General features: G+C 59.3%; 2 protein-coding genes across 3 annotated transcripts in view; one reads left to right on the top strand and one right to left on the bottom strand.

Annotated features, from left to right (window-relative positions):
- FLRT1 (fibronectin leucine rich transmembrane protein 1) overlaps positions 1-6,997 on the top strand; it is an 85,106-nt gene extending 78,109 nt beyond the window's left edge. Inside the window, exon 4 of the mRNA XM_043870683.1 lies at positions 6,208-6,997. The gene's annotated coding sequence lies outside the window, so the exon portion shown is untranslated. The remainder of the gene's footprint in view (positions 1-6,207) is intronic.
- MACROD1 (mono-ADP ribosylhydrolase 1) overlaps positions 1-15,797 on the bottom strand; it is a 151,809-nt gene that overhangs the window by 111,056 nt on the left and 24,956 nt on the right. The window lies entirely within an intron of this gene.

Raw genomic sequence — 15,797 nt, 5'->3', positions numbered from 1 at the left:
TGGCTGCTCAAACAAAGCCCAGAAAAAGACATGACAATTCTCAGAAAAGCCCTAGGAGACAGCAACCGAAACCGCCCCGCCCCCACCAAGAATATACAACACACTCAGCCGTGCCCACCGCTGGGTATCTGCTCTGGAGAAGGAAGGCCAGATCTCTCTAAAAATGCCAGCCTCCAAAAGGGTACTGACCAGAGCCCTCAGAAGAGATTTTTTTTTTCCTCTCTCTGGAATCAATGCTGCCATCATTCATCAACTGACAGCACTGTTTGGCGAACCATGAGATTAAAACGATGATGAAATAATGACAGTGAATCTGGAAAGAAGAGAGGAGAGGGGCCTGGGGTTCTGATGTCCGCGGCGTTCCAGCACTCGGGGAGCTGGGGGTCACTGTTTGTCAAGGTGCCAGCTGTCCTGCACCCAGGAAGGGCGATATCAAAAGGAGAGGCGCTGGCCTGAGGGCAGGGAAGATGAGAAGGGGTCCAGCCCCTGGCCGTCGCATTTTCAAAAGACCTCAGCTGCTCTGACAAAAGCCAAAGGCAGGAAGAGGAAGACAAACAGCAGTCACAGGGCTGTGGTGACAGGCCCGGGGCCCAGCCTCTCGCCCGACATGAAAAGATGCTGCTGGCCCCTCGGCGAAGAGGCCGGGGTTGAAAGGAATGGACACGATGGCCGCGTGAGTGAGGTGGACGAGAGGCGCGGCTCTCATCACCGGGCAGGGTGTATGGTCTCACCGAGCGGGGATCCTCGACCCCCAGCTTGACGGAGAGGCCGAGGGTCACCAACACATTTCATTTTAGACTCGAGCTTTTTCCCTTTTCCCACCTGAAACGTTTTCTCCTACGATGAAGTCAGGAGACTAGTTTCCGAGCGTCCATCTCACATCTGGGTGAAGGTCGCCCTCCCTCCCCCACCCCCGCCCCAGACACAGGCCCCTTCCCTGTGGCTCACGGAGGAGCAGGGGGCGCCCCCCCCAAGCAGTGTCCAGGAGGAGAAGGGGCACTGGCCAGGGGTCAGAGGTTCAAGGTCTCTGCTGTTGCCCGAATGCTGTCTTCTCCCTAAGGGCACCGCTCCAGTCTCTGGCCAGTGTGCCAGGAACCCTGGGTCCCAGCCTCCCCGCTGCCAAATCCCCACCCCAGCCACCAACATGCTGGGTCCCCTGCTCTCCCTCGTATGTCCTCCTTTCCCGAAGCCAAGTGAGAGGTCAGATCATCCCCTTAGAGGCTGGGTGGGAAGGCATTTGGGGAACCGCAGGAGGCCCTACACAGCGAGGCTACGGGCGAACCCGGCAGCTCTGAGAGCCTGCCTGTGCCAGCAGCGCCCTCCAAGCCAGGCCCGAGGGATGACCACCCTCCTCCTAGCAAAGCAGGCCCAGGCCCCCCGCCCCCACCCCGGCCTGAGGACATATCAGTCTCCTCCTCCCAGCTCTTGCACTAAGGGGCACGGGCCCCACCTCACACCAAGGGGAAGCCAGGTCCTTGCTGCAGGCATCCTCCTGCTGGTGTAAAAGTGCTGGAGACAGTGGAGACTCAGCCCAGCCAGGCCCCACGGGCCTCCTCTCGTCTTTTCTCAGCATCCCAGCACCTCTCCAGAGCCCCTTCTAAGAACAAGCCTCCAAATGTCAGCTGTCTCATGGCCCCCCAGGCCAGGGATGGGGCCCTGAAGCCGGGTCCACTCTGAAACCCCATCCCCTCCTGGTCCAGGCCCCCCAAGCCAGCCAGGTAACCTAACGAGAAAGGGTGCGCCAGGGCACCCAGCCTCCCCCAGCCCCAAGAAGCACGTGAGGACACAGGGCCTGGGCCACCACTTCTGTCTAGAATCTCCCTCTTGTGGGCGGCCCACCTGACCTTTGCAGCCTCTTAACTAGCCGGAATAAACCTCCGTGGCCTCAGCGCTGATGAGTATATCTCGTGGTATTTAAGGCAGGTTTCAAGTTTAAAAAAAAAAAAAAAAAAAGCCCATGACACTTCTTTGGTTAAGTGGTTTACCCTTCGTGGTAATTAGATGTAGTGATTGGAATCTCTTTTCTATTACATGGCAATTTTCCTTTAAATTTCCCCTAAAAAAAAGGAAAGAGAGAAGGCAAGGAAAGCAGGCAGCGGGGCCAGGCGAGTCATTTGCATTTTGCGAATAAGGCCTCTTGTAAGCTCAGCTCAGGCGTGGGGCCCAACGTATGGAATGCTTAAGAGATTACTAAGAATAAAATCTATTAATTAGTCATACTCAATTCCGCAGACATGATGTGCATCAGAAGCTCCTTTTCTTCCCTCTTCCGGCGGCCTCCCGCGGAAGCCTCCATCTTCTCTAGGTCGGCTCCTGCGTCCTGGACCGCCTCCCTCTAACACGGCGGCTGCATGGCCAACCCGGGGGCCTCTGGGCTTCGGGGGCGGGAGCTGGGGCGCCGGCTCCTTCCGGCTTTGGGTGACACTGGCAGGGGAGGTGACGGCGGCTGGGGAGATGGCACGACTAGGGGGCCCAGGCTTCCGCTCCCCAAGTCCGAAGCCCACACCCGCCTGTGCCTCTGCCGTCCTCGACGGGTACCAGGCTTGCCCCCGCCCCGAGTCCCCTTTGGGTCCCGGGAGCCCGACTGCCCCAGCAAGGAGCAGAGCATGGACAGGCAGGGAGGGTCTCCAGGGAGGGGCAGGGAAAGCCGGTTTTGTGAATCTACAGCCTCTGTTTCCCTTTCTGTAAAGCAGGGGTGGGCTGAGGCTGGGTCTGGCTCCACCCAGAAAAGCTGGGTGCGCTACGGGCCGAAAAGAGGCACCTACGTCCCCACCCCACCCCCACCTGCTGACTCTGGAAGGTTCTAAATACGGCAGGTGATGGAGGCCCAGAGTGATAGGGACTGGCCGCATGAGGGGTCCTATGGGTCTGAGGGGGCTGACTGCGGCCTCGAGAAGGGAAGGGGCGGCCGGGCAACGTGCCGAGACTGCGTCTGAGCCCCCTCCTTCACCCCCTCAGAGCTGCGGAGCGAGCGGAGGACACCGCCACCCCCTCCTCCAATGGCAGCTCAAGTCCCAGAGCCAACCCCCTCCAGAAATCTACTTCCTGCTGAACGTGCCAGGGAGGACGGGGCTTCTGAGCCTTGTGCTTATGAAAAATACAACAAGAAAAATTGGATGCGGCAGACAGGGAGCAGTGGGGCTGAGCAGGCAGCGGGGGAGAGCCTGGGCATTCCAGGAAGGCAGGGCCTCAGGGCGCACAGGGGCCGAGCCCCCTGAGGGCCGGACTGTGCGCTCAGGGCTTGTGTGGGGTCAGCCGTGCGCCCATACCCCACCCCCGACTCAGATCCCTGCAGGTGATGGGCGGCGGGTGCCTGGCACTGGATCTGCGCCAGGGTGAATGCTAACGAGCCATTCACAGCCCTGCTCAGGCCCTTCCAGAATGCAGGCAGAGGAGGCATCTTTTTTCTTAAGGAGGGATAAAAAGGCTCAAAAATGCAAATCATTACCATTTACAACCAAGTGAGTCTGCTAAATTGATTAGGAAAGATTAAACTCCTTGGAGGTGAAGGGAAAGGGGGATTTTTCGCGTTTTATGAACCTGCTCCCAGCGGTCTTAGGCAGAGCAGAGGTTGGCTGGGCCTGGCTCGCGGGGAGCTGGGAATCTCTGAAGACTGGCCCCACGCCTGGTCCAGTGCTCGGGATACGCTGAGGTGGATGGAGCCTGGCCTCGAGTCTGGAGGGGAAAGCAGGTTTGCTTCCATCAAGTGCCGTGGGATAGGGGTGCTGTCCAGGCCTATAGCAGAGACTCTGCACGCCCCCACCACCCTCCAGATCCCATCTGCCTTCAGGGTGAAAAGCTAGGGGATGTGGCCGGGCCAGTCCCTTTGTGAGCAGGACTATAAAGCCATGAGCCTTTCTGCTTCCTTTCTGTTGCAGGGTGGGTCTGTCTCTGACCCCGTCCCTGCAGCCAGTGAAGGGGAACTGGGACCAACTGTGCAGGGAGAACTGAAGGTCAGGGAAGAGAGCTGGCCTGGCAGAGACAGGCAATGAGCTCCCCGTCACTGGGAGCATTCAAGCACTTGATGGGGAGGTGGCAGGTACTTTCCTGCCTATACCAACGCCTGGTTCTTGGACGAGAAGATCTAGGTTCCTACTCTTACTTTACCATCCCTGAGAACCGTGTAAGGAAGATAATCGTGAGATTGCTCAAAACGACCAGTGTTCCTTGAAAATCGCAGGTCAGGGCCATCCCACAGCCAGGCCACCTAGCCCCGTCAGAGGGCCGCTAAGACACCAGAGAGCCTGCAGAATCCCAGTCCTCAGTGTCTAACAGGCACCAGGAGAGGAAGTCCAGACACGTGCCGCCCCGTCTAGGAGTTGGGAGCACAGAGGGTGACCTGCCACCTGGGCTGGCTCTCCTGGGGCCTCTAGGGGGCCCCCTCCCGGGCACTGCAGCTCCCATCGCAGGCCGCCTCTGGCGTCCTTCCCGCCACCCCACCCCACCCCTCCCCGACGCGAGCTCCCGCCATCAACCCACTGGCTGTTCCCCCAACAACACGCTCGAGGCTGCCGGCTCAGTGCCTCCGTCCCAGCCAGGTTGCCGGCTGCCTGGGGCGCTTTTCACTCTCCGTTTTTAAGCATTTATCATTTCTTTTGAAATGTTCTAAGTAGTTGCCTGAAATACCCACATTTGCTTCTTTAAAAACACTCAAGAAGATTCCCTTGGCTCTTGATTTTCCCTCCCTTTCCTTCATTCCTCCCTTTGCATTTTTAATACACTGTTTTTCTCTACTTTCAGAAATTCTATTATCACTGGGGCCAGGCCCATTTTCTCACGTTAATGTGATTTGCAGGACTGCCCAAACCGCCCCCGCTGCCGCCAGTTTTGCAGGGGCAAAGCCCGCCTTTGCCCAGGTCCCCTCTGAGGGCATCGTGCCCAGGGTAGGCAGGTCTTTACCTGGAGCAGCTGATGCCTTGCTCCCCGTGGGAGAGCCTGCCAGGCCAGGGGCTTCTTGAGACCAGTGTCACTGCCCGCCAGCCCGTTTCTTGTGCTGAGAGGGCAGTGTGGACATACGAGGGCACTGGGGGTCCTGTGGGGGGGGGGTGCTGGCCTGGCCCCCACTTCCCGGCAGAGCCAGTTTCTGAGGCACTAAGGCCATCAGAGCCACCTTGGTGCCATGCCCTATGTCCCTCCCACACCCACCAATGCCGCGCCCAGACCTGAAAGCCCGAACGTCCAAGCCCAGGGCATCCTTGTGGGAAGGTCTTTGCGGTCACTGCCCCTAAATCTCTTTTGTGGCTGTCAGGGTGGACGGCCACTCAGGCAAGATGCCAGGTCCCCGCACTCCTCCACGCGGGGTCACCGAGGCCCAGGACAGCGCCTGACATGCAGGGGTGTCCCTCTCCTCTTCCTCCGTCCTCGCAAGTCCCTGGGGTTCAGTGCAAAGGGCCTGGATGGGCGTGATGCAAACGGCCTTCCTCCTCTCCTCCCGCACCCACGCCGCTGGCAGCCTTAGCGGGGCTCCTCCTCCCTGAAAATCACACTCTACCCTCCCTTGGATCCAGCAATCAGCAGCCGCGAGCCTGTTGGGGAAATCCAGCCATGGGTGAGACCCAGCCGCCCGCCTAGGGGGGACCCGGTTCCCCTTCTCTGAGCCAAGCCTCAGGTGGCTGATGAGGAGGGCAGAGAACTGGGTGTCCCGCCTTGTCTGACGCTCCTGTCAAGAGTCCCCACATCCGGGCTGCCCACCCGGAGGACCGAACTGGGCTCTCAAGACGGAGGAAGACAAATGCAACCCGAGCCAGGAGTGAAAGACAAGTAGGGCTGCCACCTGCTCATCTCTGGGAAGTCAGCGGTCCAGGGCGCTTCTCAGTGCCCTGTGCGGAGGACGTGTCTGCAGAGGGTCCCAGAGACCACCCACCTCCGGCTGGTCCCATTTCCAAAAGGTTCTGGGAGCCCAGGAAGAAGACACACAAGACCCTGGACCTAGCTTAGATTTTTTTTTTTTTAACCCAGCCTGGCATACCACCTGCCCACAGGCCAGCAGCCTCATCTGAGAAGCCCACCCAGCGTCCAGGGGACACGGGGAGAAAGCAGAAGTGCCCAGTGTTAGGGGTTTGCCAGCTGAGAGGCAGAGAAGCGGGGAGACGGTGTGGAAGGCTGGGGATGGCTGTGGGGATGTGAACACCAGCGAGCCAGAGAGATGGTGCGGTTTCGTGACTCTGCTGGCTGGGGCGGGCACCCCCTCATTACGAACGTCCCCAGGCAGGTGTGAACAGGGACAAGAAGGAGAAGAGTAAACTAAGGAAGCCCAGCGCGTATGCCCTGCTGAGCAAATGTTTTTAAGAGCCACCAACTGCAATCTCCCCTCCCGATGTTCAAAGGTTACCGCATCTCGTGAGGTATGGTGTGATAAAGCACTGGTGGGGTTGGCGGATGGCCGGGGGACTCAGCAGAATCCCTCCCCCACAGCCTGGGGAGGAAGAGAGCAGGGAGTGGTCCTTGGGCAGAGCCTGGTGAACGGAGCGGGTCCCTCTGCCGCAGAAGGCGGATGCCTGGCCAGCCCAAGGCCCGGGGAAGGCAAGGCTGCGACCAAGGTCCCTTCTGCCACCCGAGAGACCCCGGCCGGGGCACCCCTGCTTCCCTTGAGCCCCTGCACTTGCCCCCCTGCAGAATCAGCCCCTGGCCACCCCATCTTCTCCATTTCCCTCTGAAGGGCAGAGTAGTCTCGGGGGTCTGAGTGGTGGGGCTGCTCCCTCTGCTGCCTGCTGCCATCTGACTCCTGGCTGGCTGACTCGGCCTGGCCCCGGGGCCCACCTGCCCCCCTCCCAGCGTCACCACTGGATACGCAAACACCCACCACGACGACAACACAAACCAAAGTGCACTGCAAACCGCCCTTGGGCCTCCTTCCTGTAGGTGCCTTGAAACTTCAATGTTGAGATGAATGTGATGAACTTATTTGATCCTATTTTCTGTTTGTCTCTTTTCATATAAAATGTCCAAGTCCACTTTCCTTGTCCTTTTCTTGAAATAAATAGAAAGATTTAACTTTTACAGGCCTCTCAGCTGCTGACTCCCAGCTTGGCGGCCCAGCGTGCCCACGGCCGTGATCTGTCGCCCACGGGGTCTCGGTTGCCCACGCCCGCCTCCCCAGGCTGCCTCCCGAGGGTCAGCCCAGCTGTCGGGGCCCACCGGCACAGAGGTGGTGGCTGGGCGGGAAGGAGATTCTGGATTAGTACATTCCCCAGGCACCACGGGAACCAAAACCGTGATCCTGCTGCAGGACGGAGAAGGGACGTCTGACCCCATCCCACGGGCCCCGGGGAAGGCGACTGCCAGTGAAAGGCCGATTCCAAGAGGGTTTTCACAAGGAGACATATTAAAAGGAGCCATGGATTATCTTGTAAGAGGCTCCAGCAGCCGTGTGGGCGCCCAGATAAGCCTGGAACCGCTCGGGCGCTGGGGACACAGCTGTCCCTCCGCTGGCCTGGGTCCCCCCACCCCCAACACCCTTTATCCCCGAGATGCACCCGCCGATTTCACGACTCTGCAGGCCTCCTCTGATATCTCACACCCCAAAGTGGGGGGAGAAGGAAAAAAACTATTTTCCGTGAGAACAATAGCAGTTTCTGCTAAATTTAACATAAAATAAGAGCTCATTACTTCTGCCTTAGATCTGATTCCACATCTGGAAACGGGTTAATGAGCTTTTTTCCTTATATTCTAAGGAAGCAAGGTTATTTCTGGATGTGCCTTGCTGGCAGGTGGCCTGGCTGGGGTGACATGGGGTGCTCTGACCCTGTAGGTGCCCTTCCCCTCTTCCCACCCTCTCAGTCCTCAGTGCTGGCCCCCTGGGCGGGGGTGCAGGGGGGTGGGGGCGCCCAGAAACTGTGGGCCCTGGGGAAGGGACAGATGGCTTCCCTGACCTCTGACCCCGTCCTAGGGCCCACCCAGCACACAGCGGGGTGCTCGGGGTGGCTGCCTGCTCCTCCCTCACCCGAGACTTGTCCCTAAAGAACACGATCCACCGGTCAGTCAGTAGATGTTTACTGATGGCCTACTGTGTGCTGGGGTGAGGCTGGGGCCCCCCTCCAGCCTCATGGAGGTGGGGAAGGGATGCTCACGGGCGAGGCGGCGTGGGGAGACTCTCCGGGAGCCATGTCTCCACTGAGGGTGTTTCCTCAGACGAGGACTCGGGGGCAGGGGAGCAGGCCTGGCACGTGGCCGGCAGGAGTGCCAAGGCTGGGGCATGGAGGCGGGGCCAGTTCTGTACACCTTCTGGAAGACTCCGCCTCCCCCGGAAGCACTGCACCGATCTGCCGGCCCCCACCCCTGGCCACACCGGGTACAGTTCACTCCCCAGCAGGCCCTGACCCCGACTTCCTGGCCTGATGCCCTTGAGGGCCGTTGAAGGTTCAACTCAGGCCTTGTCTCTGGTGAGGCCGTGCCCACCGGGCCACACCTGCCAGTTCTCACCGGCACATGTGACGGGTCCCAGCACCTCGCTCATGAGGGGCTCCTGGCGGGCACGTCTTGCCTTCCACCCCCTTTCAGACCCCAAAGGCGTGGTCAATGTGAACAGTCAATAAACACCAGCAAATCGATCAACCAACAGATCACCCCACCAGGGCTGGACCCAAGGAGGATGACTTTCCAAGACCAGGCACCAGTCAGAAGGCAGTCTTACTTCTCCCCCACTCCTAACCCTGAGCGGTGGGCTGACCCAGCTAGCCGGACCCTCTAAATGATCGATAGCAGGGCCCCGAACCAGGTGCCCCCGGGCCCCTCTCTTCAAGCTGGAGCAGGAGGAGAACTGGGTTCCGGGGCTGTGTTCCTCAGCCCCTGAGAGCTAAAAGAAGTTCTGCCCAGGAAGGGCTCACGGGCTAGGAACCACTGGGCTAACGCCTGCCCTGGGGGCTCCCCAGGCGGGGCCTCAGAGCCGGGTGAGACCCCCAGGCCCCACCGCCTACTCCCTATGCGTCTGTAAAGCCTGTGCAAGAGGACAGTTCACGGCTCTCGATTCTCCCACCGGGACGACCCTGCTCCCATGTGTGCCAGGGCCCCGTGAGAGGACTGGAGTGCTGAATCCCCCGACCCCTGGCTTGTCCAGGGAGCACAGGCCCTGGGCCTGGGGCCCTCGGGGTTTACCCAGCACCCCTGGCTCCCAGGTATGGGTGCTGAGCTGACCAGCACGTCCCCCAGGGAGGCCCAGGTGCCTCCACAACAGCCCCTGGGTCTGCACAGGGCAGAGGCGGCCTGCTCCCCACACCACCCCGACCCCACCCAAGGTCTGCGGCCTGCTCCCCCAACCTGCTAGAGGGGCTCTCAGGCTGACCCGAGCTTTTGGCCTCCAGAGAACAGGGGTGGGGATGAGAGCATCTTAGGTTTTAGTAAATGCCCTGGATGGGTTGGGGTGGGGGGGGTTGTGGTTGGAGGCCCACAGGGATGGCCCCACAGGAGGAAATCACCAGGAACCATGGGGGAGATCCCAGGACCTGCATTCCAGGTCCATGGTAAGAAGACCCTCCAAACATAACTGACCCTTTCTGAAGAGCAGAAGGTGGTCTGAGTGGTCCTGAGCCCGTCCTCACAGGACAGCAAGCAGAGCGGGCAGGCCCCTCGAGGGGGCGCGAGTTCTGGGAGGTGGAGGTGACAGGCTGGCCATGAAGTGCCCTTGTCACCCCATCACATCTTCCGATGGCCCCTGGGGAACAGGCTGGTCTCCCCTGAGACCCGGGACTTCCCCTGCTGAGCCCCACTCCAGCCAAGCAGTTTCCAGTCCTTTCCTTCCCAAAGAACTCTCAGGCATTGCATATCACTGAGGTTATGGACATGAATAGGGTAAGCCCCCAAATAGCTGCTCAGCCACCAAGGGACACCCCAAAGCCCAAGGCCCCTGCTTCTGGTACCCAGCTCCTCCTGGTTGGTCAGTTCAAGGGTGGCTACCATCCCATCCCTGGACCCTGCTCTTACCCGGCCACCACCAGGTTCCAGAAGCTTCTGTGCTCCTGCCCCCACTTCCCAGGAGGGGTCTCGGCCTCACCAAATATCCTAGAGAAGAAGCAACCAAACCCAGGAGGGGTCCAGCACCCCCAGTTGCACCCTGCACCCCGGGTACGAGGCCCCAGGCAGAGCCAAGGTCCCCTGCCAGCCCCAAAACACTGCCTCCCAAGGGCTGAGCGGAGGTCACGCATCACTTTCAGGCGCCCCCGGCCCGCCCGCCTCCCCTCCCATCCTCCATAGCCCTCGTCCCCTTGTCAGCACTGGTCTCTGCACGGCCCACCGCCCCCAGGCCTGGCACCAGCACCTCTGAGGGACCCTCTCCTTCCAAGACAGAGTAAATAGGCTCCCTCGAGCCGCTAACTGACAGCACAGATGAAAGCCCGGCGCTCCCCCCGCGGAGATTTACAGGGGACGTGAAATCTTATTTGCACTACTGCCAAGCCTGGGACACGAAGAAATTATGCCTCGAGAAGAGGCCGGCCGGCTCCCCACGGAAGCGGCGGTGTTGGAGATGGGCTTATTAAAAGCCACAGTGGCCACATTTCAACTCGTTTCAGGTGTTAAGTAATTTACTGCCACCCAGAATTCAGTGATGGTGTTTTATCATTTTTATTTCCGTGATGCGGGCTCAAGGCCCCTGCACAGGGGACTGCGGGTCTAAATGCTCCCCGCACCCCCAGGACTGCGAGGGAAACGGGGGAGCAGCGGCCTGGGAGGGGGCGGGAGTGGCAACCGACACCCCGATTCTCTCCAAGGTTATACCAGGCTTGGCTCAGAGTGTCGAGGAGGGCCGACTCTAAGATCCCCCTGATCCCATATTTAAGGGTTCACTGCTTCCCCCAAAGACCCTGCCGGCGTTTTCTGAAGATAGCAATGGTACTGTAAGTCCTGTGAGAGCAAACACTACCCCTCTCAGGACCGGTCTACCAACCACACGATCAAGTCTTTATTGAGCACCTACCATGTGCCAAGTCCCCAGACAGCAAGTGGGCAGGACCCTAAAGACCCCTCTCCCTAAGGATCGCATGCTCTGCTCATAGTGTTGAATAACACTATGTGGTTGTGGTTGGTTGATTAAAATCTCCAAAAGGCACACAAGCTCTCAAAAGAAACATGGGGGGCTCTGGAGGCAGGGGCAGGAGGCAGAGAGCCCGCCTGATGGGACATCGGTCCGTGCCAGGGGTCACAGCCATCCTCCCGGCAGGGACCTCCCGCATCACAGACAAGAAGGTTCAGCGCCACAGTGCCACTCACTGCTCTGCAGACGGTGCGGCCAGGGGCCTGCGCCCTCCCCTTCCACGGCCTTGACCCCCCTGGGGAAAGGCGCACCCTCACGGTCACAGAAAACCAGGGACGGAACCGAGCGGCCTGGGGCCCACGGGGTCGAGAGCCCTGAGCACCTTCTCAGCAGTGCTGGGCGGGGGGACCGTTTGACGCCTGCTGGCTTTGTGGGGATTAAGCCTATTACTGAGGCTCCGGGGGCTTATCCGACACCCTTTCTGAGGCCCCCTTTCTCCACCTGTTTTCAGATACTCGGGAAGACCAAGGGGAATCTTCAAAGCCCAGGCTGAGCCAAGAGCAGAAATTCTTTAATTAGCTTTCTCTTGGATCGGGGCCCTGGCGAATGGATTAGTTGTGGTGTGGCTGGAGAAAGGGATTGTAGTCCCTTAGAGCTGAGATTACAAGCCCCGGGGTGAGGGGCCGAGGGCCCGTCACCAGGGATGGCGGCTCCCCAGGGGCTGGCAGAAGGAACCTGTCACTGGGAAGACACAGGAGACATGCTCTCAGCGAGGCCTCGGTCCTCGGGAGCTGGCACGGAGACACGCTTGGCACAGCAGGGCGGCACCCTGGGGTCTTGTAATGGCTGTGTGTCCTCCCTGTGGGATGGCCCGCATCTGGCACCTCATGATTAGGGGGGACTTCCATCTGTGAGAGGCAAGGCAATGCGCCCCGACCGTGGCAGACACCAGACATCTGTCACCGTGTTCCATCCTCGTTCATCCCCACTTTCAAGCAGGTAAACTGAGGCCCGGACCTAAGGAGCTTGCCCAAGGCTACAGTGACAGAGGTTCGTGTGTGAACCAGGTCCTAGGCCAGTTAAGGGGCCTGACTGGGATCTGGGAACCTGGAGGGAAAGGCACAGGCCAGCCCCCACCAGATATCGCTGCAAGGAAGTAAGCCTCCCCAGGCGGGCCTCCTCCAGGAAGCCCTCCTGACCAGCCCCCACTACCTTGAATCCCCCTGGTTAGACTCATGCTCTGTGCCGTGCCCACTGCTCCCACTCTACACTGAGTGTCCTTTAGAGGCAAGGGCTGGGCCTCCCTCATTTCATACTCTCTGAATGAAGAGAGGTGGACTGTGCCCTCCTCCATCCAGGACGGAGGTCCAGAAAAGGGAAGGCTGGCAGGAGGCTGGGCCTTGGGGGCTGGAGGACAGGAAGGAGGGAGCCCAGAGGGGAGGCTGCCTGGGACCCCAGGAGCCGAGCTCCAGGCTCAGGTCTCCCCCAGGCCGGGGTTCTCCTGCTGGACAGGAGGGGCAGGATGATTCAAGGACTTGGAGACCCAGATTCCCCGGGACTGAAGCCCTTTGAAGTAAGACTTGTGCTCTCCCTTGAGCTCCACATCAAAGGCAGCTCCGCTGTGGTTGGGCCACGCTGGGCTCTACAGATAAGGGCCGCCCTCTTGGGGCAGGCAGAAAAAGGGCGCCTGGGCCTCCAGGAGCAGACATCACCCGCCCCGGCCTCCCTCTGCCTTCTCTGCTCCTGGGAGGAAGAAGCTGAGCCACCCCCAGGGAGCCACCTCAGGCCTCTGTCTGGGATGCTCCCCCCACGCCCCACTTCCTGACCCTCCCGACAGGTCCGCCTCCAGGACCAAGTCGTTGCAGGCGACGGTGTAGCTTCCCAGGGTGTCCTGCTGCCTGGAACCACATCTCCATTGCTCGTCCTTGCAGCCTCAGTGTCCAGCACCTGCTCAACGAATGGCCGGCTGTGCTATGGAGCAGGTGGGAGGTCGGGGCAGGTTGCTGGAGAAAATGACATCTAAGCCGGGAACTGGAGCATGTATGACCAGAGTCAGACACGTGAAAATGGGAAGAGAGGGTGCAATGGCTAGGAGGTGAGGGACCCAAAATCATTCAGCTGGGCTGGACTGGAGAGGCCGGAAAGGGAACCAGAAATGGCAGGAGAGATTCTGAGGCCGGACGATGTGGGTGTACCGGCCACGATGCCCAGAGAGTCAAGGTCACTATTAGCACAAGACTTTCCCTAAATCAAGGATCCCAGGGATGCTGGAAGAAGCTGTGATATGAGCCAGGGCTGCCCAACGCTGAGGGCCCCCATTTCCACTGTGGCCTCGACGAATACCCTCTCCCCCTCGTTGTGCAGTGCAGCTCCGGGACCAGCCATGAGTTTGCAGAGAGAGCTGAAACCCAGAGGCACTGCCCAGCTGGAAACGGCGTCCACCCCATGAGAGGCCAGGCCCAGAAAGACCATGGCCAAGGGAACGTGTGGATCCCTGGGGCCAGGGGGCTGAGTATGTGAATGAGGCCAGGCACCAATCCCCCCGGGGGGAATCTCCAGTGGTGGGCATGGCAAACTGGGGGCCACAAGGGCAGCAGTGGTCCTGCAGAGACTCCCTATGAGCAAAGGGGAGTTCTCTGTGTTTTCTGGGATAAAGCAAGTCTTCCCAAGTACCTACTGTGTGCCGGCTGGTGCGAACCGCAGGGGTGAGTCCAGCAAAGGCCGGTTTTCTGCTGCCTTTCCCTTCTCCAGGGACCAAACCTGCACAAATCAGTAATTCCAGCCTCCGCCTCTTCTCCAGTTGCCTCTTCTCCAGCCGTGGAGAATGATATGTCTTATTTCAATTAGCCTTTTCCTGATTACTGGCGAAGTTCTGCATCTTTTCACTTGTTTACTGGCCATTTGTTTTTCTCTGACTGGGAATTGCCTGTCCACATCTTTTGCCCATTTTTCTTATTGATGTGTAGGAGCTCTTTGCACATCAAGAGAGGAGCAGAGAAGCAGCCTTCTCCTGGGGCAGACCCTCAGGGCCTCCCTGAAGGGTCCTCAGACCCAGGAAAGGGAAGAGGATTTGCAGGGGGCTCCCACTGCATCCCTACACCCTGCCCAGCTCCCGGCGGGCCAACTCTGCTCAGAGACGAAGCACCTTCTGCAGGTGGGAGCCCCTGTCAGGCTGGCATCGCAGCTGGCAAAAACCCAGAGGGCTGATTTTTTTTTTTTACTACACTGCCCCATGGCTGGCAAGGTGCCCTGGATGGCACCCGAGAGGAGGCAGCTGGTATAGAGGGGTGTCTAGGAAGAAGCGATAACTATCAGTAGCCAGCCCAGTTCAGTGGGAACCAGCTGACAAAGGGGGCAGGTCCTGAAGCCTCAGGATGGCCCTCCCGACAGAATTCCAGGGCCCTCTCTGGTGCACACCATCCCTGACCCACGTCCAGCTATGTGTGTGTGCATGTTCAGTCGCTCAGTCATGTCCAACTCTTTGCAACCCCATGGACTGCAGCCCACCAGGCTCCTCTGTCCATGGAATTTTCCAGGCAAGAGTACTGGAGCAAGTTGCCAGTATTGGCACCACAACTGCTGAGCCTGTGTGCCCTACAGCCCGTGCTCCTCAACAAGAGTAGGCACCGCAATGAGAAATTCACACACCGCAACTAGAGAGCGGCTCCCACTTGCTGCAACTAGAGAAAAGCCTAAGCAGTGACGAAGACCCAGCACAGCCACAAATAAATAAATAAAATCACTTTTTAAAAAAGAAATGGCAGGAGAGATTCTGAGGCCTGACCATGTGGGTGTGTACCAGTCACTTCCCCAGCAAGTTGCTAAGGGATCTTCTTGATCCAGAGATCGAACCTGCATCTCTTGCATTGGCAGGCAGATTCTTTACCACTACACCACCAGAGAAGCCCCTTCCAGCTATAACAGTCAACAAAGAGTGACCCAGGCCTGGATAGATGTGAGCCCTGCCCCTTCACCCTCGGCCACCTGACCTTTCAGGGCCAGAAGCAACCCTATGGTTCATTCCCCTCCAGCGCTTTCCATATTTCAGCAGACAAACATCACAGGCCATAAAACTGATTTCCAAAGTCTATAAAGGCTATAACATTTAGGAGCCAGGAAGAATAAAGTCCCTCCTTCCCCAGGGTAATGGCTGCCAAGAGCCCTGGCAGGGCCCTTTCTGTAGCTGGGGTGGCAGGCACCGGGACCAGCCTGCAGACATCCCTACACCAGGTGGTAAACGACCACTCAGCAAGCACCCGGGAGGCTGCAAACCTCCTGCTCACTTTTACCCTGGCTGCCCGTTGCACTGGCTCCCCCCAAATCAGGGAGGGCTCACCGGCACCCTGGGCCCACCCCTCTCCCACCCACCACTAAGCTCCCGGCAGAAAAGCCAGACCACAGATTGGAGGCCACCGTCCTGGTGCCGGCCAAGGTCACTCCGCTGCTCTGTGCCATGCTGGGGCAAGCCTCCCGGGAGGACAAACAACGCCGCCACAGAGGCGGCCACCATGACCTCCACGTGACAGAAGGGGGATGGGCTGCCCTGACCTCCCCCAAGCTCTCCAAACACCCCCATCCTGGGCTGCCCACTCAGAGACATCTAGAAATATGTGGGGTTACCACTGGCCCACTGCCCCCATTCACTCACTCACTCATTCATTTAAAGGTGACGTGACCCAGTGGAAAGTACTCAGGATCTGGTTCAAGCTTCCTGGCTGGAGATTAGTCACTGGCGTTACAAGCAGAAAAGCCACCCACCAGGTCATTGTTATGCTGATTATCCTGGTCAGCTGGACCAGGAGGGGACCATGGTCTGGAGATGTGGGACAGG

The sequence above is a fragment of the Cervus elaphus genome, chromosome 2 (assembly GCF_910594005.1).
Source record: "Cervus elaphus chromosome 2, mCerEla1.1, whole genome shotgun sequence".
Classification (NCBI taxonomy): domain Eukaryota; kingdom Metazoa; phylum Chordata; class Mammalia; order Artiodactyla; family Cervidae; genus Cervus; species Cervus elaphus.
This window is presented reverse-complemented; position numbering and strand designations above follow the sequence as displayed.